The 26,570-nt window shown below is 36.3% G+C and overlaps 1 long non-coding RNA gene and 1 pseudogene across 5 annotated transcripts; both read right to left on the bottom strand.

Annotated features, from left to right (window-relative positions):
* Positions 1–589: 589 nt before the first annotated feature.
* Positions 590–10,193, bottom strand: LOC114169833 (pentatricopeptide repeat-containing protein At3g29230 pseudogene; annotated as a pseudogene). 3 transcript variants are annotated; one of them, XR_014986305.1, is made up of 5 exons: positions 7,789–8,199; positions 7,523–7,699; positions 7,037–7,159; positions 6,621–6,804; positions 590–6,325 (listed from the first exon to the last, which is right to left on the bottom strand). The product of XR_014986305.1 is annotated as a pentatricopeptide repeat-containing protein At3g29230 pseudogene, transcript variant X1 (transcript). The 3 variants fall into 3 exon arrangements; XR_014986306.1 differs by lacking the exon at positions 590–6,325 and having other exon boundaries at positions 6,366–6,804; positions 7,789–10,193; XR_014986307.1 differs by lacking the exons at positions 590–6,325; positions 6,621–6,804; positions 7,037–7,159; positions 7,523–7,699 and having other exon boundaries at positions 7,825–7,850; positions 8,003–10,193.
* Positions 10,194–13,943: 3,750 nt separating this feature from the next.
* Positions 13,944–25,696, bottom strand: LOC114168990 (uncharacterized). Of its 2 annotated transcripts, XR_003600800.2 has the most exons (5): positions 25,432–25,696; positions 24,499–24,572; positions 24,002–24,290; positions 21,998–22,091; positions 13,944–21,903 (listed from the first exon to the last, which is right to left on the bottom strand). It is a non-coding gene; the product is annotated as an uncharacterized LOC114168990 (long non-coding RNA). The 2 variants fall into 2 exon arrangements; XR_003600798.2 differs by lacking the exon at positions 24,002–24,290 and having other exon boundaries at positions 13,945–21,903; positions 25,432–25,666.
* Positions 25,697–26,570: the final 874 nt, after the last annotated feature.

The following is a 26,570-nucleotide window of genomic DNA, read 5'->3' as shown; positions in this document are numbered from 1 at the left end:
TTAAAAAACTGAGTATTTTAATGATTTAAACAATATCGAAGATGAGGGTGGGAATGGGGATGAGTATGGAAATGAAAGAAGTAATGAGGGAAACCATAAAACAAAGGAACAATGCAGAGAAGAAAAAGTAACGTCGCACACCACCCTCAAAGGCGATTTTCAACCGGTTGTCCAACACTTCCTTCACTTTTGCAATTGCAAAAACAATGACTTTTCGCAAATCTATTAGATTTTCCGTTCAAGGACGTTATTATCTATTTTTCACAAGAAAAAAAAAAAATATATATATATATATATATATATATATATATATATATATATATACCAGAAAATAAAATATACATTTACAGCGACACATTTTGTTTGGAATGTCCACCGGAAAACTCACCCAACCTTTCATGAAAGGTTACTCTGTTTTCTGTAGCATTGCGCATTCGATGAAATCACTACAACAAAAAAGTCATTCATGTCTCTTTTTAATAGTAGTAATTAACTCGCTAAGCAAATTTGAAACCAGTTTTTAATAGAACTAACTAACTCGCAGAACAGAATAAATATTGTCTATAATTTTTTTTGTAAGCAGTGGGTGTGTATGATGCAAGTTAAAGGAAAAATCTTGATATCTTCGAAAGAGTGTTCTTAAATTCAAATAACATAATTAACAATAAGTACAGGGCAGGAATAAATTACGCAAAATTTATCCACCAATCTGACGATCATGAGGACGAAAATGCCCTGTTGAGGATGACTGCCCTGTTGGCTCTCCCAAAGATATCTTCTCCACCAGCCCCGAAACCCCTCGCAGCAAGTCTTCAATGCGTTGAAAGCGATCATGATTCTCATTATCAGTTTTATCACGATCTTGCGCCATTTCTTGGAGCAACTTTTCCAATCCATCCAATCTTGCCTCCATTCTTGTATTCACCATACCAGGTGACGTTGCGACCACAGTGCCAAGATCCCAGCTCTAGATACCAATTGATAGGATTGGTAATTGCTGGACTTTAGCTAACAACCTGTTTTATTGAATATGGGTATATCTCCCACTGCAGTGACAGGGAGAAAATCCCAAGAACTTGATTCTTACACACACTTTGCACCAAGCTCTGAGAGACCCTCTCTCAGCCCTTCCCACAATTCTGTAAACGGAAAACAGACTTAAAAAAACACCTAGACCCTTAACAAACTTATATAGGTCTGTTACATTTTACATTCCTAACTGTTTCTAACTGTTTCAACTGTCTGTTTGGCCCTCCTTTTGTACACAATACCATATCTATCATTACCCCCTCCATGGAGTTTCACCTTGTCCTCAAGGTGAAATTCGGGGAACTCCCTAGAAATGCACTCAGCTAATTCCCAACTGTTGTCTGAGGGTGGAAGATCCTTCCACTGAATTAAAACTTCGAGATCTCCCTGGGACGTACGCTTAACGTCCAACAAGTGCTCAGGACCAACTTCCAACACATAGTCGTCAGCCAAAACTGGAGGCAAGGACTGAGGCACTGCAAGTGGTGTAACAGCCTTCTTTAATAACGAGACATGGAATACAGGATGTATTCTGCTATGGGGAGGTAAGTCCAGTTGGTAAGCGACCTGACCCACACGAGTAAGCACCTGATAGGGCCCATAAAAACGAGGACAAAGCTTTTCATTGGGTCGCTTAGCCAAGGACCGAAGCCTATAGGTCTGCAACTTTAGATAGACCCAATCCCCTACCTGATATTCCACCATTCTACGATGTTTATTGGCCTGAACCCGATTCTGATCCTGGGCTTTACAGAGGTTAGCTTTGAGTTCCTGAAGCATATCATCCCATTCTTGTTGTAGCTGATTTACACTAGCAACTTTAGAAGGAATTGTAGTCCCTTTTAGAAGTAGGGGGTCACGTCCGTAGAGAGCTTTAAAAGGAGTCATTCGTGAGGAAGCATTGTAATTGGTGTTGAACCAAAATTCTGCCCAAGGTAGCCACTTGGGCCATTGTTTAGGTTGCGTCCCCGTCATGCAACGAAGGTACGTTTCCAAGCAACGGTTCACTACCTCGGTCTGGCCATCCGTTTGTGGGTGGTAGGCTGTACTAAACTTCAGCTTTGTCCCTGCCTGTCGAAACAATTCACGCCAAAAGTTGCTTAAAAAAAGTTGATCGCGATCAGATACAATGGTGGAAGGAAACCCATGAAGCTTGACCACTTCTTTAAGAAATACGTGAGCCACCTTTGCTGCTGTGTAAGGATAAGAAAGGGGGGAAAATGTGCATATTTGGTCAATCTATCGACCACCACGAAAATGGTATCTTTCCCTTGTGCCTTAGGTAACCCTCCTATGAAGTCCATTGAGATGTCCGACCACACAAGCGTGGGAATAGGTAGAGGTTGGAGTAACCCTGCAGGAGCCAAGGTTTCTGCTTTATTACGTTGACAGATCTCACATTGCATGACAAAGTTTTTGATATCCTTCCACATACCATCCCAATATACCACACCTGCTATCCTTTTCAACGTTCTGAAATAGCCGCTATGGCCACCAAACGGGGATTCATGCAGATCCTTAATAATAAGAGGGATGCGGGAATAAAGCTTTGGTAACACCAATTTCCCTTGATAAAACAATCTGTTTTTCGTCCATTCATATCCAGGGTGAGCCTTCGAATTTACCATAAGATCCTGGATTAAGGAGGTAAGATTAGAATCTTGGTGAACTTCCTTTTTTCAGGCTTCCCACTCATCAATATGAAAGCTGGATAAAGCGAGGAAATGCCCCTTTCTTGATAACGCATCTGCCACTGTATTTTCCTTTCCTGGTCTGTAAGTGATTTCGAAATCAAACCCAATTAATTTCGAGGCCCATTTGAACTGTTCCTCCGTTAATAGCCGCTGGTCATTGAGAAATCGCAAGCTTTTTTTATCTGTAACTACTATGAAGTGACTTCCCATCAAATAATGCTTCCATTTATGTATGGCTTGAACCACCGCCATAAGTTCCCTTTCATATACAAATTTGTTCTGGCTTCTTTCAGACAGAGCTTGGCTCCAAAAGGCCAGGGGTTTTCCCTCCTGTAACAAGACAACGCCCAAGCCTTTACTAGAGGCGTCTATTTCAACAGTAAAAGTCTTGGAAAAATCTGGAACTGTTAAGATAGGCAGTTGAGTGATAGCCTGTTTTAGTGTCTCAAAAGCTTGTTGAGCTTCTGCTGTCCAAAGAAACCCTTCCTTGGTTAATAATTTGGTTAGAGGTTTAGCAATGCTCCCATATCCTTGCACAAAACGCCGATAGTACCCTGTGAGACCCAAGAATCCCCTCAAAGACGTAGGATTCTTAGGGACAGGCCACGTTTGCATAGCCTCAACATTTTGAGGATTTGCTGCTACCCATTTACTAGAAATAATATGGCCCAAATATTCCAAACTAGCTTGCCCAAAACTGCATTTTTTTTATTCAATCGCAATTGATGACGTTGCAGCACCTGCAAAACTTCTGTCAAATGAGTTGCATGCTGCTCTAAGGTGGGGCTGTAAACCAAAATATCATTGAAGAAAACCAGCACTGATTTCCGTAGATAGGGCTTGAGAATGTCATTCATTAGGGATTGGAATGTAGCTGGTGCATTAGTCAACCCAAAGGGCATGACTAGGAATTCGTAATGGCCTTCATGAGTTCGGAAGGCAGTCTTCTCAACATCACATTTCCTCATCAAAATTTGGTGATACCCGGATTTCAAATCTAATTTCGAAAAGAGCACAGCCCCAACTAATTCATCCAATAATTCCTCAATTACAGGGATTGGGAATTTATTAGGGATGGTAATTTTGTTCAAAGCCCGATAGTCGATACAAAATCGCCACCCCCCATCCTTCTTTCGAACCAAAATTATGGGGCTTGAATACGGACTGATGCTAGGTCTAATAATCCCAGCATGAAGCATCTCTTGTACCAAGGTCTCAATTTCATTTTTCTGCTGATGGGAGTATTTGTAGGGTCTGAGGTTAGGGATTGTGGCTCCCTGCTGGAGGTGAATAGCATGATCATGATTGCGGCTAGGGGGTAAGCCTATAGGCTCTTGAAAAACTGTCTCGTGGAGCTCTAAAATTGGAAGCAATGTAGCAGGGATATCTAGAGTGTGGTTGCCCTCCTTTTCTTCTCCCAATTTCAGCAGATAACACGATCCTTCGTTTCGCCATTCGTGCAGCAGAGTCTTCAAGGAAGACTGCGATTTTGATAAAGTTGGATCTCCTGTGATAAGCCTCTCTGTATCACCCTTCCTGATGGTTAATTTTAACTGACCAAAATCTGCCTTGACCTCCCCAAGGTTAGCCAGCCATTCCAGCCCCAACACAATGTATGCCCCACTCAAATCAAAGACGAAAAATTGTTGTTGAACCTGGAACCCCTGTAAATCCAATAAAAATCCTTGGCATTTACCTTGGCACCGTACCTTGTGGCCATCACCAACTTCCACCACGAATAGAGGTGTGTCTTCCTGTTGCAGCCCACATCTAGAAATAAGGCTGGAGGAAATAAAGTTGTGGGATGCACCACAATCCAGCAACACCACTACTCGTTCAGACCCAATACTACCCCATAACTTCCAGGACTTCTTTGTAGTGATCCCAACCATGGTGCACAAGGAGAGTTGCAAAACTTGCCCCTTTGCAGCCCCCATTTCATCATTGGCCTCAGGTTTGTCTTGAACACCCTCTAATCCCGTCATTTCTTCCTCTGTTAACAACAACATGTGGAGCTGTTTGGTTTTGCAAATGTGGTTAGGGCCATACTTCTCATCACACCGAAAACAAAGGCCTCTCTTGATCTTGTCTTGTAACTCAACCTCAGACAATTTCCTAAAGGGTGCTCCTCTAAGACGTTGCCCTCCCGATGTGTTACTGGCAATACTAGTAGTCTCCCCCGATTTCCCTTTTCCGTCATTGAAATTGACAGAACTTCCTGAGGTTGTTGGCTCCCTGGAAAAACTTCTTGTCACTATATAAGGTTTGGAGGTAGTGGTAGACCTATTCAGAGATGAATAACCTGCCTTCGAATGCACGCGAATCTTCTCCTCCACCATTTGGGCTTTAAGCATTAAATCTGCCAGCGTAGCAGGGTCATACAATTTGACTTCTGCCTTAATGTCATCTTTCAGACCATTCAAGAAGATCCCCACCAAGTATTCTTGCTCAATTCCCTTCAAGAATCCTGCATACATCTCAAACTGCTCAATATACTCATCAACCGTTCCATTCTGACTTAAGCCTATCAAGATTTCAAAAGGGTTCCGTAACATGGTTGGCTGGAACCTTCTAACCACTGCTACTTTAAACTCTTCCCAAGAAGGGTTCTGATGACAAGTTTCCCACCACTAAAACCAGTTGAGAGCTTTCCCTTCCAACGCTACCATTATCGCCTGCATTTTTTCCTCCTCCGTCACAGCCTTCAATCGAAAATATCGTTCTAAACGATTTGTCCAGCCATAGGCCTCCTCCCCCACAAAAACTGGAATATCCAGTTTCCTCCAGCGCGACGGACACAACCCCATATCTGTTTCCTCCTTCTGACGATCATGAGGACGAAAATGCCCTGTTGAGGATGACTGCCCTGTTGGCTCTCCCAAAGATATCTTCTCCACCAGCCCCGAAACCCCTCGCAGCAAGTCTTCAATGCGTTGAAAGCGATCATGATTCTCATTATCAGTTTTATCACGATCTTGCGCCATTTCTTGGAGCAACTTTTCCAATCCATCCAATCTTGCCTCCATTCTTGTATTCACCATACCCAGGTGACGTTGCGACCACAGTGTCAAGATCCCAGCTTTAGATACCAATTGATAGGATTGGTAATTGCTGGACTTTAGCTAACAACCTGTTTTATTGAATATGGGTATATCTCCCACTGCAGTGACAGGGAGAAAATCCCAAGAACTTGATTCTTACACACACTTTGCACCAAGCTCTGAGAGACCCTCTCTCAGCCCTTCCCACAATTCTGTAAACGGAAAACAGACTTAAAAAAACACCTAGACCCTTAACAGACTTATATAGGTCTGTTACAGTTTACATTCCTAACTGTTTCTAACTGTTTCAACTGTCTGTTTGGCCCTCCTTTTGTACACAATACCATATCTATCAACGACTCTGCACAAGTTTCTTGGAAACAGCTTGTGCAACTCGATATAAAAAGACAATAAGGATTCAACAACAAGTTGAAGAATTCCTATTTGCAAACTGCAAAATAGTCCAACTTTTCAGCAATATTACCCTTCATCTAAGAATGAATCCTTCAGTGAGCCTCCAGGTTTCTTTATAATCTGGATAGATTCTAAATTTGTGCTTCCCTGCATCAGAAAACAACATGGAAACCCATCTTGATGAGTATAAAAACCAAGTCTTATATCTAATACATTATTTAGGGATGTTCATATATCCTACAGATGTGTTGGGAAATACTAATAATTAGCTCAATTACCAGTTTTGTACAAGTATTCCAACCTAAATCAAACTATTAACGTGTAAATAATCCAAATTAGCATGCCAACAAGAAAATAAATATAATGTGTCCTTTATAAACCATTCTAGAAAGATAATTCAGTATTCCAAACATTGTTGCATCATAGATAGTGGTGAACTAGCCTCTTGTAGCTCTGAGATGACAAAGAATATAGTGTCAATGTTGACTGTATCATAAAGCCTGATTCGCCGCAATTCTCAGCTAGACGGTTGAGGCAACTTCATTTGTGGTGTTCCTTTTCCAATTCCTCTTGGAACACAATTAGAAAGTAGACTATCCCAATATGCCACGACTTGGTATTGATACCTGATCCCACATAGGCAATAACATTTAATGAACTTAATTCTTTGATTAATTTCCTTGAGTTGAAAGAAAGTACATATTATTTTCACTTTCAGAACCATTTCATTTCTTATCAGTTTACCATTAGTGGATAGTCATTGCTTTTTTGAAAATGATAAAAACATTAGCAAAAACTTTTGTTAGTGAAGATAGATTTACTTTTAAAATTGTTGGAACTATACCTAATTTAACTTACTCCTTCATTATTGGTTGTTCGTCTATCCGCATACAGTTGAAGAGCCTCATCTGCTGACATGCCACAATAAGTTAAGTATGCACACACCATTAATCCAGTTCTACCTTTTCCTGCTGCATAATACTAAAGAATACAAATAAGAAAAAAATGTAACTAGTTATAGTTCGATGAGCTAGAGGAGATAGTATTTTACTCTTAAATTTAACATCTAAAGAATTCTCTTCTTTGTAGCAAACTAATTAATCTTGGAATCATCCATAAGAACTTACGTCCATTTGTGGCAAACTGTCAAACAACTTTAAAACTAATTTAGATAAGTGAAGGTTTCATTCTGAAGATGAAGTGAAATTCATAACAACTTAATCCCATTTGTAGCATACTATGATATTTATTGAGTTATTTATTTCCCCAAAATTTAATGTGATGAATTCTAAATCCTATTTGGAATTTACAAAATATTCTAACAAGAAGTGTGACCTCTCATACCATGCAATGAATAACAACAATATTTTTGGGGTCACTTGACAGCCATGAATCCACACTTTCACAGAAATCTCTGATCATTTGAAGAGATGGCACATGGTTATCATCAAAGGGGTATGCTTCCACACGTCCATAAAAGTGAGCAGGATCATAACTTTCTTCTATACAAAGATTATAGATCTGAAAATTTTAGAAGTGGTATGCATTAGCTATAACAATGAGTGATAGTGGGATAGGAAACAAGTATAATGATAGGTACAAACAACAACCTCTACATCTATCATTTGTCAACATCGATAGTGGGATAGGAAACAAGATCGAACAAGAATTCCTGATTAATCTTCATAGTAAACATATGAGAAAATAGGTAATAATAGTGTCATTCACTTTCATGAACATGTAAGTTATATCAGAGAAATGAAGAAAAGTAGATATCAGTAACAAGAAATGAAAAAACGAAAATCATAATAACCCACAACCGACCTCTATGTCTCACAAGTACACAAATAATTGGCCTGTGTTGCAGAACCAGTGGTTGCAACCAATAACACGATTTGTATACTCGTTTTTGGCAAACAAGCAAAGTGCTGAGCGCGACTAAAAAATCATATACATTTCTTGAAGCATCAAATCAGTTGTGCTGTGCATGCTAATGCAACCAATGATTTCATTAGCCTCTATTGGTGTATCATTGGAACAAATCCAACCTGCTGGAGGTCCTCAACCAATCTATCAATCATCCGATATATATCATCAGATTTAGGGTGTGACTGATCAAATACAGTAAATTCGTGCACTTCTTCCTCTACCTCTATGAAACTAGCCCCTGAAGGCTTTTGCCTTCCTGTGTTCTTCATTTGTAACCTTACATTGGCCATATTCATCCAATATCCTGCTTGAGCATAAATATTTGACAGAAGGGAGTAATTCCCAGCATCTGATGGCTCCAACTTAAACAGTTGTTCACACACCGCTCTTGCAAGATCTACATCATTATGCATCCGACAAGCATTCAAAAGAGTACCCAATATAATGGCATTTGGTTTCATAGGCATGCTGCGCACAAGCGTGAAAGCTTCTTCTAGGTGTCCCCCACGTTCAAGAAGGTCCACCATGCAACCATAATGTTCAATTTCAGGAAGGATCTCGTACACTTTCTCCATTGAGTAAAAGCATTTGCGCCCTTCGTTAACAAGTCCTGCATGGGTGTAAGCACACAAGAGGCCAATAAATGTACATCTATCTGGCTCAAAACCTTCGTCTACCATTCTAGAGAAAAGCTCAAGCGCTTTCTTGCCATGTCCGTGCATGGCAAACCCCTGGATCATGGAATTCCAAGACACCACATCTCTCTTCGCCATCATTCCAATAAAGACTTCAGATGCAGCATTCAAACAACCACACTTGGCGTACATATCAATAAACGCATTCAACACCTTACCGCTACATCTAAACCTCCACTTCTTCACAGACTTGTGAATTCTCCTCCCTAACTCAAGCATTCCAGATTCAGCACAGGCCGCCAAAATACTAAACAAAAACCCATGATCAGGCCTCAATCCAGCCTCCTCCATTTTCCCATATAACTCCCTCGCCTCCCTCGCATTCCCCTTCTCTGCATACCCCGCTATTATCGTCGTCCAAAGCACCACATTCTTCCCCGGACACCTATCAAACAGCACCCTTGCCATGTCCATGTCACCAACCTTACTATACCTACAAACCATAGTCGACCATGAAACAACATTCCTCTCAGGCATTCTCTCAAACAGCTCAAATGCCTTCTCCATCTCCCCCGCCTTGGTGTACCCATCCAACATCGTGTTCCAACTAACCATATCCCTTTCAGGCATTTCATCAAACAGCTTGCACGCACACTCCAATTCCCCACATCGGACCAACCCACCAATCATGGAGTTCCAAGTGACCACATCCCTTTCCTCCATGGCCAAAAACAAGCTCATGGCCGCATCAAGCCCGGAACTCCCGCACCTGGAGTACGAATCAATGAGTGAATTGGGCACGAAAATATCCTCGTAAAGACCGAATTTTTCAACATGGGCATGAATCATTCGGACCAAGGGGAGCGAGGAAGAGTCGATACAAGCCTTAAGGAGAGAAGGGTAGGTGAAGTTATCAGGGAAGAGACCGTTTTTTTGCATTTGGAGGAAAGCGTTGAAGGGTAAAGAGGGGTGTGAATGGTTGTTGGTGTTAGCTCTGATGATGCAGTTGTAGAGGTGGACGTTGGGGTGGGGGAGCTGGTTGAAGACGTTGACGGCGGCAGTGAGGTCGCGGCAGACGGAGAAGGCGGCGATGAGTTTGGGAGCGACGAAGAGGTCACGATGGAGATTAGCTTTGAGAATTTGGGCAAGGATTTGGTTGACATGGTTGAGGTTGGTGCACTTGTGGAGGTAGCAGAGCTTCTCTTCCAGTAATCTCCGGCGAGAAAACCATGTGGGCACTCTCCCTCCCACCGGAACTTGCATTTGCATTGCCATAGGAAGCTCCGACACGGATCAGAGACGGCGCTTCCGGTGTCGAACACTCTTCTCTGGTCCAGACACGGCCCAGTTATTGGACGCGGTAACAAGACGCGGCCGTTTCTCTAAACCCCATTTTCGAGAGTGACGCTCGAAGCTTTGCAAAGAGAAATAGGATTGCTGAAAGAGGAAAGTAAGGAAAGAGAAAGAGTTTTTATGAAAATACTTCCAAAATTATATTGGATACGAGTACTGAAAAATAAATTAAACTTTTACTTAAGAAACACAAATAAATTTTAAATTTTGTTTTACAATAACGATATTAAAATTAAAAATATAACATAACACTAAATAATCAATAATTTAATATTTTTTAAAAGTATATAATATATTATATTATAATTAATTTTAATTTGTGACATTTTTTATTTTAATGTTTAAATAATTTAATTTTTATTATATTAATTTATGTGATTATATAATTAACATATATATATATATATATATATATATATATATATATTTCTGTTACAAAAGTTTTTTTTTTGTTAAATTTTGTTCTTTTTTATAATTATTTATCTTGATTTTTATTAGATTATAAAATATACTTGATAGACTATTTTTTATATAAATATTAATTTTTATTTATTTAGACTATGATTCGTAATTGTTATATATAAATTTTTACTATAGAAGTCTTTTTTAGATTTTGTTTCTTTTATAATTGTTTGTTTTAATATTTATTAGATCATAAAATATAATCTGATAAAATATATATATATATATATATATATATATATATATGTATATTTTGTCGTGTTTTGTGTCTTATATTTTTTTAATTTATATATATTATCGTGTCTGTGTCTTATCCGTATTCGTATTTCTTTGGGTACTTCATGGATTGTCACTCCAACACTATATGTAGCAAATAATAGTTCCTACACTTCCAGGTTCCACCATCACCGTATCCTTAAATTACAATATGAAATTTTCATATAAAAGTAGTTGATTTGTTAGGACCATGAATAGTTGATTTAGTAATTTATGAAGACATGTAGAAAAGTAGTTTTGGAAAAGAAAGTATAATATGAGATGAATGAGGTATGAGTGGATTTGTGAAGATTGTTTAATAATTTATTAATTCATTTGTATATCTAATATTTGATTTTCTTTTAAATAAATATATTTAATGAAGTTTTCTTTATTTTTATAATTGTTATTAAAAACTAATAAATAGTTTTAAAATTATTAATACTTTTTAAAAAATAACCCATTTTTATGTTGTCAACTGATCCGTCTAACAAAGGCATTTGTATTGTAAAAAATACTTTTAAAAACAATTTTCATCTGCTACTAAAAAAAGAACCATCAAAACTCAACAATTCTGTCAAATCAATATATATATATATATATATATATATATATATATATATATATATATATATTCAAGTCTATTATTTCTCCAATTGACCTGAAAATACCTTTTTAAGAAAAAAAAATCTTCTTCAAATCAATTCCTTATAATAAATGTATTCAACCATAATTATTTTCCAGTGAAACTTCCTAATAGAAGCATTCACGTGCCGTAATTGTTGGATATGTTTGATACAGGTTGAAGAAAGAATCAAGAGTAGAAGAAAAGGTTAAAACTTGTGGGCGTGAAGGGATTATAAATGTAGAGTTTTATTATTTTTTTTTCAATAATATTGTTTTAAAGGTAATAGGTGGAACAGTTTTGAATGGATTTCAAAATAAATGTTCTTTCTGTCATCTTGACCAATTGAATAGAGATGTTTATAAATTGCTGAAATGGGCTGTTCTTCATGCACCCCCATTTTTTGTCCCCGCACCCCCTAAATTCAAATATTCCATTTTACCTTTGCGTCTCCTTTCCCCTTGCATGGCTAGTTGAGACAACACCCACTATGGAAAGTATAAAGAATAATGATATTTAATGATTTTTATTTTAATTGTAGTAAAAATAGTTTGGGAATTACAACTTTTGTGGGGTGCAGGAAGAAAATGCTGAAATGATTCAGATAGGCCCATTTTTGTTGACAAAGCCCATTTTCTAACTAACACTTTCATGAACTTTCATATTTTCATCCTGCATTCCACAATACATTTTAAACTTACAATTTTACCTTTTATTTTTTATTTATTTTTTTTAAGTTGTAGAATTTACAATCTGAAGATATTATAGAATGTACAATCTCATTTAAAATTAAATTGCATTATGTAGTTTGGAATTTTTAGTTTCAATTCCCAATGTAATTGAGAGGCGTTTTGCATAGTATAGAACATTAAACATAAGTAAATTTATGTTTTAGAATGTATAATTCGATACATATAAATTTATATTTTGTAATGAACATTTAAAAACACAAAATCAAATTTCTAATTTCACGTTATAAAATAAACAAAATTAAATTATATAATATAAAATGTATACAAAGTTTAAAATAAATTTAAAATTATAAAAAATTCAAATATCTTTTAAAATGAATATATACAATAACAAACACAAAAATAGTTACGGAAACTAACCCCTTCATCCGACATTGTGCCAGAAACAAAATTCAAGGAAGAATGAAAGAAATGAGTGCATAGGAAAAAAACAAAGACAACTCACGTGGATACAGATTGAGATTACAGGGTGCAGAAATAAATGACTAACTTACTCATTACAGGTTGCAGCAATAAACAAATGAAAAAACTAATATTTTTTTTACAAAATTGAGATATAAATATTGACTATACGATATTATTATGACTTACAAAGATCAAATCATGTAATAAGTCACGGAAGTTTTTAAGTGAATAAGTGATTTTAAAAAAAATGCAGTTTATTTTGTCATTCTTTTATAGTAGCAGAATCTAAATTATTTTCCAACTCCAATACTTTCTTACTGGATACTTAATTTTTTAAATTTATGGACGTAATATGTATATTCATTTAAAAAATATTTTTGAAAAGTTAAAATTGTTTTTACAATGGTTAATCTTGGTATTTGAAAATTTTTTTGTTCACGATCACTTCACAATTTTGAAAGTCTTGGACTCTGGGTTTGGTTTATGTATTTGAAAGTCTTGGCCGCTATATCTTAATGGATTTTGAAGGTCATGTTATCGAATGTGGAGGTATTTGCAATAATGTTTCAACACTCGTGTTATATTTGGATGGGAGATCAGTGTCAATGTTGTTTGAATAAGTGAATTTGCAAGTAACTATTCTTAGGATTACCCACAAAAGTGAGAAGATAAAAGAAAAACTACATCAAGTAGATAACATTATTTATTTGATCCTCTAATTGTAATGTATCTATGAGCTTGCAATCGGTGAACCTATTGTTGGTGAGATAAGTATTGGAGGAGTGCCAATGGTTTATGGGAGAAGGTTTCGAAGGACAAAAGTGATGAAGATTAGGGTTGGAAATGAATTATAAGAATGAGAGAAGTGATGCTCTCATTTAAAAAAAATTCAAATATTTGAACAGAATCGATTCCCCCTCTCTCATCGTAACCACATAATTGATTCACTCGTCACATACTCGGATCTCATGTAAAAAAAATTAAAAAATAATAATAATAATAGTATTTACCTTTAAATTTATATTTATAACATTCCATTTTAATGGTAAAAAACTAATAAAATAAGATATTTCATAATAATATTCAAAGGTAGGTTAACAAAATTAAAATATATTAATACAGTCATTTAAGGGTACAAACAATAAAAAAATTTCACTAAAAAAATTGTGTAAATTGTGGTGGTTATTTTTGTATAATGTGACGGTTTTGACCGCCGTAATTTACGTTTGTAGTTGTTTCAAAAACCTTCGTAATTCGTGTTGCCATAAAGCAAAATGTGGTTGTTTTAATTTAACTGTCGCGCACACTGCCATATTTTGCAATGTATAAAATGGCAATTTTGGGATGTAAAATAAGGCGGCTAAAATCGTCATAATTTAATTAGTGGGAAACAAATTCAATGTGAAAAGCGTCAGTTTGAACTGTCATTATTCGAATTATACTACGACATTTTTAATTGTCGTAATTCAAGTTTTATATCATCTATAATCCACACTTACTATTTATAACTTCTTAATTAATTGTCAATGGGTTTCACCGTACCACACACAACGTTAATCCATCATTATCTAAGGTCATTATCATGTCATAGACTAGGACCTTCTCATACTCTCACCACATGACTCATTATACTCTATTTGAGTATGAATGATCATTAGAATGCATAGACTAAAATAACACCACCATAAAATCTTCTCATAAGACTCATGGAATTACGTTAAACACATACAATGCTCGTATATATTAACAAACACATTATCATCACAATTTCACAATAATATTTTCACAATCATGTATAATCATATTTTCATATTATACAAATACATATCAAGTCAAGTCTCAGTATACCAAAATCAATCATACATAAGTCATACCTCATATTATAGTAATATCACATTCAATCACGTTGGAAAATAAAAAATTAAAACAACCAGGGTTTCACTTGGGCGAGATCCTATCGCCTGAGCGACATTTTATACAAAAACTAGAATAAACTCTAGAGCATTATCGTCTGTGCAACAAACGCTATCACTTGAGCGACAAAATTTTCACTTTAGCTAAAATTTTACAGAAGCAAAATAAGTCACAATGGCTTTATCGCCTGAGCGAGAAGCCTATCGCTTGAGCGAGTTGTCGCTTGAAGGACAACTCGAACAAAGAGTAAAGTGGAATTCTAGGCTATTGTCACCTAAGTGAGATTCCTCTTGCTTGAGCAAAAATAGCACATTTCCACCCTAATCTTGGTACCCAAGGTTCATAATCACACACCACAAAAATTCAACCAATTTCATGGATCGATTTACAACATGCAACACATGTTTATTAAAAACCAAGACGAATTATTCCCCTCACCTGGCAAAATGATTAAGCAGACTCAAACAACTCTAAGAACATCAAAACACCTTAGCTCCCCACGATGCTCTATTTATATCTAAGAACGACACAAAAACGATCAGGACCTGCCATTATGATCACTTACTAACAAAGACTCATAAGGAGGGTTTAAACCTCAAATGCAACCAAAGGAGAGTCACATGCGAGCCAGAACAGAGAAGACCCACAGGAAAACGAGCAGAAATTCAACTAACATGATTGAATAAACTAATCAAACAAAAAGGAAGAGGATCACCCTAGCGGTCTCCGATCTTCAAACAAATAAACAGAAGATGAGAACTCCAAGAAAGAAGTCAAGGAACTCTAAAAAATAGTTTATAGATAGATAATGTGTTTTAAAATAATAAAGCTCATTTATGATGTTTATTATAATTTTAAACATTGTGTTGAGGTGTTCTTAGCTTTGCCTAGTACTTATTGATAAGAGTTGCACTTCTCGTTCTTGCTTGATATTTTTAAGCTTCGTCCAACTTACTTGTTACTTGTCAGTAAGGTGGTGCTTTCCGACCTTACTTACTTCTTATAAGACCCGAGAAATTTAAATAATTATTTAATAAATGCGGGGTAGTAGGAGCCTTAAAGGGATTTAATGCGGATTGTTATGATGTGGAAAAGTACTAGCTCAAGTGGTTGAAGGTACTTAATTATGTGTGAGGGCTTGGGTTCAAGTCCTATGTATGTCATTTGTGTGTTATTTAAGTTATTATTATTTTTGATAATATGCTTGATCATGTTGAGTGATAATATAATCATAGAATTATATTAATCATCACGAAACATGAATTGGTTAAATGGTTGTGTATTGAGTTGGTATTAGCATGATCATGGGTTCAAACCTTGGTAAAACCATTTTAAGCTTCCTTTTTGCCAAAATTTCTTGTGGCATGAAGGTGAAGGGGCATAGGAACCCTAGCTAGCCAAAGAGCAGGCAAAAGTGACTGAAAAACAACTCATAATGGAATTTGAATGGTAATTACATTCATTTTAATGCCATTTTCGTTTTTGGCCATTAACCACAATTAAGGACCATAATAAAAAGGCAAACTAAATCAATTGGAAGGGTTTTTTAGACTGGAAAATTAGAGTGTTGTAAGGAACACGAATTCAGAGGAAACAAAATGATTAGAGAGTTAGGGGAGTTATACCACGTTTAATTGTAGTTCTATGAATAATTGCATGATTTATAACTCATCATGTATGATTTATCCCTTGCATTGCTTGAGAATCGTGTTTCTGGAATTTTTCCAAAAACCGCCTGGCAGGTGATGGCGACTCATACCATTTCAACTGCATTTCTGGGTTGCGAAGGGCAACCGCCTGGCGGCACGAATGGGACCGCCAGGCGACGCTTGTTGTTCAACCCAATTTGAGTTTTTTTATGAAGGGCTTGGCGGTATTGATTGAACCGCCAGGCGACGGGAGCCATGAGGCTTGATTTTGATGTTTTTCTGGATTCTGGGCAGATTTGGACTAGTAGGAAGTGTAATAAGATTATTAATTAACCAAATCGAAGTGAAAACTTGTGAAATTTGGGGCGTGATAAGCATAAAAATTGAGGGAATGAGACATACTCACATTTTAGGGTTTCATAATTGGGAATTTCTATAGTGGTAGCAATCTAAGGGGAAAATGTGAATGAATTCGTGAATGGAAAGTGTTATGAATGAACTGTAGTCCTAATAACTGGGTTCGTATCCTATGGAGTCAGAAATTGATGGAAATCAGAGTTGTTGTGAAGGGGGTAAGGTTCTCAGGTGCAGGAACCACTTGGCGGCACCCATTTGGCCACCAGGCGCCATACCAGGCGATGCACGTGGTGTTCTGTTCACGAAAAATGTTGTTTTTCGTACTTTTTGCGCACACGTCGGGCGATATTTTAGTCCCTCCATGCGCCACATCCTCACTTCTGGGCGCTAGGCGCTACCATGTTCTTCTAGTTCATGCAGTTTTCGTAAAACTACATTTCTCGGTTTGTTAACCGTCTGATTTAGGTGAAATTTTGACAGGTGGTCCATAACATGTGGTTCTTCACTTTGAACGGTGGAGATTGATTTCGAGGTCAGTAGCTAGAGATATACGTTACTCAATATTGCTGATTTTGGAGTCGTTAAAATGCATGAATAACCTCTTGATAAGTTCAAGTAACTTCTAATGAAGCATGATTGGGTTATATGGTATGTCTCTATCAATTTGAATGTTCCTTTGGGTTAGTCACATGTGGAGAATTGGTTTGGTGAAGGCATGGGTGTCCATATTAAATTGCATTGGTGCATAAGATCATGTGCTTAAAATTGTTAGAGTGTTGCTGCTTATATTTTGTTTAAGCATGCTTGGGATGGTTTATATGACTAGAGGATGAATGCACATGTGAGGTGCTACGAGGCTTGGAACATTATAGAAGGCAATGCTTTTCATTAGGTGTACTCTAGAATGTGAGCAAATGAGAACAACCTGTGTGAAGTGTGCTTGAACCTGAACTAAAACCAGTACTGTGCAAGTACTGGTGTAGCGCCTGGCGGTGGTGATCGACCCGCCAAGCGACAACATAGAAACAAGGGGGTTCTGAATCACGATGGCGCCTGGCGGTAAGGTGGGGTGCGCCAGGCGGAGCCTGCAGTTCGGTAAATACTAAGGCACGTGGCACATGGCAACAGAGGAAGTCCCGTCAGGCGATAGGTGCAGTGGTAGAGAAGACTAAGGCGCTTAGCGCTTGGTGGTACGTGTAAGACCCGTAAAAATTAATTAATTAAATAATTAATTAAGTAATAAATGAGGGTAGAAAGTGCCTTTATGGCATTAATTATTATTTAATATGATGTGGAAAAGTGCTAGCTCAAGTGGTTAAGAGTACTTTTATTGTGTGAGAGGACTTGGGTTCGAGTCCTATGTATGCCAATTATTTTTAATAATATGTATGAGTATGGAATTGGTAATGTAAACTTATATTGATTGGAGTGTATTGTGCTTTGGCATTGTGAGTGGAGGGTCACGAGTTCAAACCTTGGTAGACAGAACTTAACCTTTATTTTTACTAAACTTAGTTTGGAATGAATGTGGAAAGGTAGAGAGAACCTAATGGGGCAGCCAAGAGGGTTGGAAAACCACCAAATAATTAACATTGAAGAGGAATTAAAACCCACACTAAGCCCAATTTCGTTTTATTTTTAAAACCCATCTTAAAGGCACCTATAAAAGCTAAAATTTAGGTAAAAGGAAGGGTTTTGGCAGTATGGTGAACTGGTATAGAGAGGAGCACGGGATTGAGAGTGTGAGTTGAGTTTTGGGTGTGCAAGGGCTAAAGCAAGAAGGAAATTGTGAATCAAGGGTCCTGTCTTTCTCAATTTTGATCACTATTTCCAGGTTAGGGGAGCTTATCCTAATTTTCGTGCTGTTATTTTAGGTGTATGCATTGGATAAATTGTATGTCATGGAACTCGTGTGGTATGTGCTGTGATTCAGAATTTGATTGGTTGAGATTGTGTGCAAAGCCTTGCTATGCATTTTTTTGTGATTAGAGGGAGGGTTTTGGTATGGAATGGGTAGAGATGATTTAATCTCGAGTTGGGTAATATGAATGGATGATATAGGACATGTTCAGATGATTGTGGCCATTATTTGTGCTTGGTAATGTGTTAATGGTGTTTTGGTATTGTTGGTGGTGCAAATTGGGCAAAGTTGGGTGATTTGAGTGCGTAAAACAGACTCGAAAACCTGCAAGTCTCGCCCAAGCGGGTCCACCTCGCCTAAGCGAGAGTTGCAGAGTCTCACATTGGGTCCTGGTTCGTGGTTCTCGCCTAGGCGACCAGGAAAAGGGTTGAGCGACAAGGTCACTCGCTCAGGCGAGAGGCACTCGCCTAAGCGAGGTCGCGAGGAGAACCTGGGAGTTTTGAGCGCAATATCTCGCCCAAGCGAGAGGTTTTGAGTTTTGAGCGACAGACACTCTTGCCTAGGCGAGAGTGGCTCGCCTAAGCGAGTTCTCGAAGTGTGTTCTTGTGTGTTTTGTTGAATACTCGTCTAGGCGAGGTTTTGGTGTGGTTTTGGGCGAATGTGTGGCTCGCCCAGGCGACAGGATCTCGCCTAAGCGAGATGACGTGTTGATGCTACTATTTTGAGCTCGCTTGGGCGAGGTGAGCTAGCCCAAGCGAGACTGAGGGCTTAGCTTGGGTGAGTGTCCCTGGCTTAAGTGAGTTTATGCGATTTTGTCATGTTGTATTTGCTTGTGGGTGTGATTTGGCTACTTTATCCTAAGTAGAGGAATTATATGCATGTGGTGTGGCGTTTGGGCTTGAAGGACTAAGTCCAATAGGGGTCTGGGATGTGCTTGGTGGTTGGACACATGATGGGCATGGAACTGGTTGAGTTCCCGTCGGCTACTAATGGGTGAGGAGTCCTTAGTATGGTGATTACATGTGTCGGGCGCACGATGGGCAAGGAACTGTTATGTTCCCGTCAGCTACTATTGGGCGAGGAGTCCTTAGTATGGTGATTGCGTGCGTGCCAGGGTCTAAGTTGAGAAGACTTGGATGTTTTACTACAGATGAGGATTCTGTAGGGCAGAACTATAAGCGGGTTAGGCTCATAGGGTTGGACCACGAATGAGTTAGTTTCGTGGGAGCACAGTGAAGTCCCAAGGCCTAGTTCATGCATATGACTCATGAAGGACTATAAGGTCATGGCTGGGTGATTTGAAAAGTATGAGAATTTTAGTTATGTTATTTTGGGTTGGGGAACATATTTATATTCATGTATTTTTTTTATATATTGTGCATAGCTCACCCTTTTTGTGTGTGTGTGGCGATGATCGGATAACTCGTTATCCGGGAGCAGATGATTTGACAGGTGGGCCAGGAGATGTCTAGAGGCGGAGAGCAGGGGCTACCTGGGCTTTTGAAATCATTGTTTTTGTTTTAAGATTTTGATGTAACTTTAATTATGTTGAACTTTGGTAAATTTTGTAATAGAATAATTGTGAACATTTGTATTATGTTACAGTTATAATTTTTGTTTATATTTCCCATGTTTTTGGGAAATGATATTTTACTATATGAGGTATTTAATCTTCTTTTCTATTTTTATTTATTAAAAATTCATAATATTCCTTAGGGATGTTACAGTACGTGTCCCCCGCCAGGCGATCTAGAAGCGGCAGCGCCTGGCGGTACATGTCCCCTGCCAGGCGATTTTGCTGCAGCAGATTGGTGTTATGCTTGCTATGATGTGCGTGATCTACGAGGCTTCTAGGATATCTTAAAGGTTGGCTTGCTGGTGTTCCTTGAGTTGAGCTCAAAACGTATCCCTTGAGTTGAGCTCGGGATAGGGGTTAAGCACGTGGCATTCCTCGAGTTGAGCTCGGAATGGCATCCCTCGAGTTGAGCACGAGATGGCGGATGAACACGAGGAACCCTTGAGTTGAGCTCGGGTTGGCGAGTGTTGCCGGTGTGAGTGTGCTGGTTGTGGCCAGTACGGATGGGTCAAGATAGATTACCCTCTTCAATAGTTGACTGACGAGTTTGGTAGTCTTGGGATGTTACGGATTATGTTCGTATATGGGAACTCCACCTGGAGTTACGGTGTATGATTCGTAGCATGGTTTCCCGCACGTGCTCTATCGGTTGTGGCCGATAGGTATGGCAGCAAGACACCTTGAGGTACTCACTAGAAGATGTAGAACACAAATAACATGGTGGTGGCCATGTGATGTGATATCAAAGGATGGAATTCCTTTGGTGTGATTGTGTGATTGGTATATTTGTGCCATATATATATATATATATATATATATATATATATATATATATATATATGTTTATTTTGTTAGCTCACCCTATCTGCTTGTGTTTGGCGATGATCGTGTACGCGGTACACGGGAGCAGATGATGTTGCAGGTGGATCTGGTAAGGCTTAGCAGCGGAGCGGGAAAAACTCATGGGAACAATTTTATAGAGTTTTATCATTTATGGTTTTGGAATAAAGATGTAATCTATTATGATACTGTTTTGGTATTTCATTGAATTTTGAGAAGATTTGAACTTAGAGTTATCTTTATTATGAAATAAATTATTTGAAATTTCCTGCGTTTTTGGGAAATGGATTTATAATAAATGTGATTTTATTTTCTTATTTTATATTATTATTTAAATCCGTAATATCTGGTCGGGATGTTACACTTCTCATCCTTACCTCGTGCTTTTTAGTCTTGTCCGTATTTATTAACCTTATTTGATACTTTTCGGTCTTGCTTGATACTTATCGACAAAACTAAAATGATTCTAACTTATTAGTTAATTTATTATTCAACTTAAACCTTCTTGAATTTTAAACGATATAGTATATTGACTCCTTGTATTCGAATGTACTACAATGAGTTTTGAAATAAAATTTTATTTCTTTGCATAATTATCATTAAGTATAAAAAATATTATTATTTATTATCTTTTTATTTTTCATAACAAAATAGTAATTTATTTAACTAATAATTTTCTTACAAGTATATACTATCTTACACTACAAAAAAAATTAATTTTAGTGGGGTTATATTTGGCATTTCTGGGGGTTTTAACCTCCACTAATGGTTTTACCAGGGGTTTGGAATTTCTCCGGAAGAACCAGCGTGGCTAACAGATTAGCAGGGGTTTTTATCAACCCCTGGAAAAGCACAACTTATCGGGGGTTTTCAAAACCCCCACTACTGCCTGGGGTTTCTGGAACCCCCACTACTGCCTAAGGTTTCTGGAACCCTCATAACTCCCCAGGATTTTCGAACCCCTATTACTATCTGGGGTTTTTGAAACCCCCACTACTGCATGGGGTTTAAAACCCCCACTACTGTCCTGTCTGGGGTTTGAAACTCCTAATGCTGTCTCATTTCAACAATAATTGAGTTTAGTTCATCTTCCTTCATTTTAAGTAACAACTCTGCAATTAAATGATAATTGCATTAGTCTAGGAACTTGATAATGATTTTTCAAACAAAGAATAAAAAGCAACATAAATCTAAAAACTGCCAAACCTTAACATTTGTCTCTCCAGTTGGCATAAACTCCTCATAAATGTAGGATCCTTCACGCCTTACTCTTCTCGTGTCTGGGTGAAATTCACTGGACCTATTTCCAACATAAGATAATGTTATACCCAAAACAGAGACTTGCATGATTTTAGACTAACTTCAATATTACTTTATATTAACTATAAAATATTATATTTTTAATATGAGAAAACAAATAATTAAACAAAATATAGTTAACACAAAAATTAAATATATTGGCTTAATTAAAAAAATCTGTTAAAAAATATAAAAAGTTTGAATACTTAATAAAAAGAATTTATTTAAGATTCAAGTAAAAGTACTTAAATTTACTAGAAGTTTAAACTTAATTAATTATTTAAAAGTTAATAAATTTTCATTATTTTTATTTATTGTGACTTAAATATGTTTGTTTTACTCTTTCTCTCTTTTATATGTGATATTATTTAAAAAATTAGAGATCGAGAAACACAACTTTCATTATTAGAATCAGACTTCCCCAAAAACACGACTCTGCTACCAAGTCACAGTTTCCCAAATTCATTTATGATTAAAAAAAATTACTCTACAATTAGAAGAAAAAAAATACAAGAAAAACATAAAAACCTAAAGTTGGCATTCAGGGGAGAATGAATTGATCCTAAATGAAATGGTAGAATTCCAACCATTGGGAGTTTAAGTGGCTGAAACTGCCCCTAGTGTTGGAGATGTTAAAGCTTGTGAGTGTAACAGATGCAAACTTTTGCACTGCAAAGGAAGTCCATTAATGTTGCATGCTTGTGAAAATGAGAGGGCAAGGGTGAGGGGTTTACACTATTTTTTTACCATTATGTTTTACATAATATCACAATGATGGGAAGAGGTGTGACAATCTCACCTAATTCGAAGGGAATCCCATGAGGGCACCACATGTTTTCTATGCATGTTGATTAATAGAAGGCACTCATCTTTTCCTAGGCATTTATTGAAACAATGGAATGATAAAGTATCAAACAATCAGAATAAACAGTAATATTCCTTATACTTACATTCAAATTTTGTATACAAGTTTATGGATTTCATTTTGTTTTGTGCATGTTGACTACATACAAGGAAAATAGATTAGATTTTGGACCTCCACCTTGCAGAATTGCTAGTTACATTTAGGTTTCAAAGTATATTCACCATAAGAATGTTGTGTCAAATTATAGTAATACTTGCCTTTTTTTTCTATAATTCTATTGTTCAAGTAGCAGATGCACAAGACCCATTAGATACTATAAAAGGCAATCAAGTCATCTTCCCAATGGATATTCTACTACATTAGATCTTCTATATTGCTCCCTTATTCTCTCTAGAATCTTGCAAGAGAAATTTATGAAAAAACTCCCACTACAGAAGCTATCAGTAAATATCTAGTGATAAGGATTACAGCTATAAAGGTTTAAATATTACACAGACAAGTGAAGTAGAAAATCGTGTACTACCTCGTCTTCCCTACCTCTTGTGATCTCAAATGGAAATCTCACAGGTAAGATTCCAGGTTCAGTGGGAAACTCGTCCTCCTTTTAACGATATATATTAATTGATTGTAGATTGGAGAAGAGTTCTTGTATTCTTTCTCGATGCTCATATTAATAACAATTCCTAAATTGTTTTATTCCATATTACTCCCTTCTCTCTCACTGTTCTACGAATTCAAGAGTGGTATTAGCTTGTCCCTTCTGCATAATCATGCAATGGCTAATGCAACTCAAATAAACAAAATATAACTAGTATAAGAAAAATTAATTTATCCATCAGGAGGATAAGTAGCAGTATAGTTTCTTCTGTAAATAAAGTGTAACTAATGCCTAAAATGTTCAGTGATTATACACCTAAAATTAATATAGGAGGCAGGAAACAAGCATCTCAGAAAATTGCAAGCATAACATAATAAATGAGATATTAACTATTGTATTAAGAAATTGCAAAGATTAAATGTAGCAAGTATCATCATTGATTCTTTACCTCAATTTCTCTTTGCTTTTCATCAAAGAGCATTTTCTGCTTTAGAAGTTGCCTTTGCGATTCATCATTAGCAGCTAGATTTTTATGAATGTGATCCTCTTCTTTTTATACCATAACATTAACTTGACTTTTATGAATTCCATCTTCTTTTTCGTTACCACATGAATCTTCTTCTTCTTCTAATCGAAAAATGTGTGGTTATAAGAATTATAGCTATTTAAGTTTCATGAAGATCCTTGAATATGTTAAACACTAGTTATGTTACCTTTTATCTGCCACAATAGACCCACTGCTTTGAGAAACAAGATCAATCAAAGTTACTTTTGCTTAGGAAGTTACAAGATAGTGAAGAAAATCAAGAACAACTTGCCAACAAAGTCAACTTAAGTAAGAACCAGTACAACTAGGAATATACTAAACTTATAACAGGACACTTATAACAGGACAGGTCGATTATCTAAAAACTAAGGAAATTATGAGTAATTAAATTGTCATACCTTTTCACCTTGGCTTGTTGTTCACTTGTCAAACTCCTCTACAACCTTGCTCAAAACAGATCAAACCAATTGTTCTGTGCACAAGAAAAATATTAAAAACTAGATTTAAAGGAACTTTTGCTCTTAGGATTGGGAATGACTAAAACAAAGTGAAGCAGGATATGTGTAGTTCAACATCTATGCCTAAAACATATAGAGAGCCATACTCTACCATGATCAAATGAATAATTTACTTCATACTTTTGGTTATGGGTTGCATTAAATGTTAATTAACCTTGATATGTAGATCAAATTCTTATGCAAATTGCAATCAGTAGTCAAGCATACTCAGATGTTTTCATGAAAGAAAAAAACTAAACTATTCATGTACAGAAACTAATTTTGCTTATCAGTATTGGTTTGGTATTTGACAGTGAAGTGTTTATGTGTGAATGTGCAAGGCATGCTTCGTATTTTGCTATGGAATGGCTCAATGAATGAATTGGTGATGTAAAATAGTTTTTATTAACATAAATTGTGTATAGAAACTAAAATGAAGAAAAAGATTGAGTAAAACTCTGAATTCGAAAATTTAAAACCTAAAATTAACGAGAAAAACTATCATGAACGAAATTAACTGTCAAATCCAGTGTTGAAATGCAAGAAATTTTATAGTCAATCAAATCAAGTGAATCAAAGTCAATTTAGATGAGAAAAACAAAGAAAGAAGAATTGATCAGTGGAGAAGTAATGAATCATGAATAAAGATAAAGAGAATAATTAAAATCAAAATTGAACTTAAGAAATGCATTATTTACAATGAGACTCGAAGAATATCCAAGGCACCTAGCTTCCTTAGTAGAATCTGATCTTTTGGAGCAGCTTCAAAGAAAGAAAAAAATGGAAAAAGAAAATTTGAACTCTCGTATGTTTTTGCTATGTGTAGTTCATTACCTTGAACTTCAAACAAGAATGGTGAAGGCATAATGGAGGCACAATGGAGGCACACACGCGAAGGCATGGTGGAGGCACGGTGGTGACGCACGAGAAGCCTGAATTTTCTTCCTCATAGGTTAACACGATGAAAAAGAGGTAACAGGAAAGGCAAAGTTATTTAACTAAAAATGATAAAAGAGGAGAAAAATGAAAGAAATAAAAGAAGATCCAAATTTCATGGGGGTTCTTAAAAAAACCTCTGATATTTTAAGAGGGTTTCTAAAACCTCTGGTACATGTATTTCTTACCAGAGGTTATTAAAACCTCAACTAAATAACCTCCGATAAAATTACTTATTTTTGTAGTGTTAAATTATAAATAAATTAAAATGGATAGAACACGTTTCTTAAACAGCCAAATATTGCTTGAGAGAAACAACCAAGTTTCTTAAGGTGTCAATTCTTATAAATCACTTTCATGTACAAGGAAAGAAAAACGTTAATTAGTTAACTTTATATACACATAATAGATTAATACTATTGATGACGATTACTAAATAATAACATATCATTAGAGGAATAATTTGCGCAACACACTTTTCATTGTCCAATAACTCAATCAAATCCTATGAAAACTTGGATTAACCAAGTTTCTTTTAAGAACAAAAAATATGAAAGTAAAAATATAATTTCATCATCATTCTAATTTTTTGAACCATATTTTCAGTTGAATTTTTAATTTGTTTCTTATCGTGTTTTAAAAGTATATTAATTTTAATAGATTAAAAATTATATTTAAAATATTAAAATTAATATTATTTTGACAGAATAGAAAAACAACACTAAAAAAATATGTAAAAGATCCAAATTCAACATTATTCTCTTTGAAAGAAAACAGTGAGTTTTAGTCTTAATGAAGTTTCGGTGATGATTTTTAGATGTTAATAATTATAACTTCAGCGTTTTAAACTCAATTCTTTTATTTTTAACGAGTTTTTAACCATGATAAGGAACTTACAATTTTTCCGCCTAAGAACTGCTTAAAAAAAACTGAAAAGAAAAAAATTTAAGATTAATGGTGTCCTTAGTTAAGAGTTAAGAAGTAAGAGATGATGAAATTAAAATAAATTACTTGACATGAAAAAATAAATTAATATA

Source organism: Vigna unguiculata, chromosome 11, assembly GCF_037176805.1.
Source record: "Vigna unguiculata cultivar grain cowpea cultivar isolate G323 ecotype 2 chromosome 11, ASM3717680v1, whole genome shotgun sequence".
NCBI classification, from domain to species: domain Eukaryota; kingdom Viridiplantae; phylum Streptophyta; class Magnoliopsida; order Fabales; family Fabaceae; genus Vigna; species Vigna unguiculata.
The sequence above is the reverse complement of the archived record's forward strand: the minus strand, read 5'-3'. Positions and strand labels throughout refer to the sequence as shown.